Here is a 1242-nt window from a genome sequence, read left to right on the forward strand (position 1 = left end):
CTATATATATATATATATATATATATATATATATATAAACTGTAACATTTGAAAACTAAGTCAAATCAGGTGTTTAAAAAAATTGCAGAAGTATAAGAAATAATGTGTATGTAGTATTTATTTTGAAGGGAAGTTCCACCTCCCAGCACATTTGGGTCAAAGTTTAAAACACTTTCTAGTTTTGTGTTGAACTATGTCTCCATCTTCTGGAGGAATCAGATACAAATACTCTGAAATGTGTTGGACTCTTAAGGTACAGTAGTTCAGATTTGGTAGATGTAGTTTTTTAGTTTTCGTTATCAGCCGCCGACAAAAGGCAAATGCGAACAACATCAATGTTGCTTGTGACTGTGTGTTCAGGTTTTTGTCTGTTAGCATAATATCTCGTGAACCACTAAAAGGATTTTAATGAAATTTTCAATCATCTCTGCATGTATTTCTATAAGTAACTAACTTTTGGAGCTAAACCAGTTCAAGATGGCCGCCACAGCCAGCATTACAAAACATATAAACAACTATCATTCGCTCAATTTTGCATAAACTGCCCTGAAGTTTGTTGTGGTAGTAGCTGAGAATCATTCACAATGCAGGCACTAATTGCTACTTGTGAAGTTTATTGGCTTAAAACTTTAGCATCAGCTGTTGGAGTACACCCTGTTTGTCTGTTAGCAAAATATCCCCTAACTACTGGACAGATTTGAACAAAACTCTCAGTAATTACTGGAAGTATTTCTACAGCTGAATAACTTTTGAAGCCAACACGATTTAAAGTGGCACAAAGTATCTTTAAGTCAGTCGACCCTCCAGACCCTGGAGGTGGTAGTAGCTGAGAGTCACTGGCAGCCCGTTCTCTGAGTGCAACGCACGATCCGCTGCAGTACGCTTTAATGTGTTAGCCAAACGCCTACGACGTTGTCATTTGTCAACAAAAGATCTCAGTTCAAAACGCTTCAAGGTATTTCCAGTTTATCGTCTTCATGTGAATCATTATCGTAAGTTAATCGTAGACTTCTTCAGTCGTCAAGAAAAACTAAAATCCATACAACATAACCAACATTCATTTTTCAAATAAGTTTAAAACAACATAGAAACATCTCAATAATGTATGAAAACTATGTTTGGTTAATTTTCTGCATCCTGGTACAACTTGGATGGGTATGATGCTTTAACCTGTGTGTAGAAAACATTTGAACTCTTTTTCATATCCTAGTTTATTTTTGATATCCTAGTTTATTTTTCATA

The sequence above is a fragment of the Nematolebias whitei genome, chromosome 7 (assembly GCF_014905685.2).
Source record: "Nematolebias whitei isolate Nwh7 chromosome 7, NemWhi1, whole genome shotgun sequence".
NCBI lineage: Eukaryota > Metazoa > Chordata > Actinopteri > Cyprinodontiformes > Rivulidae > Nematolebias > Nematolebias whitei.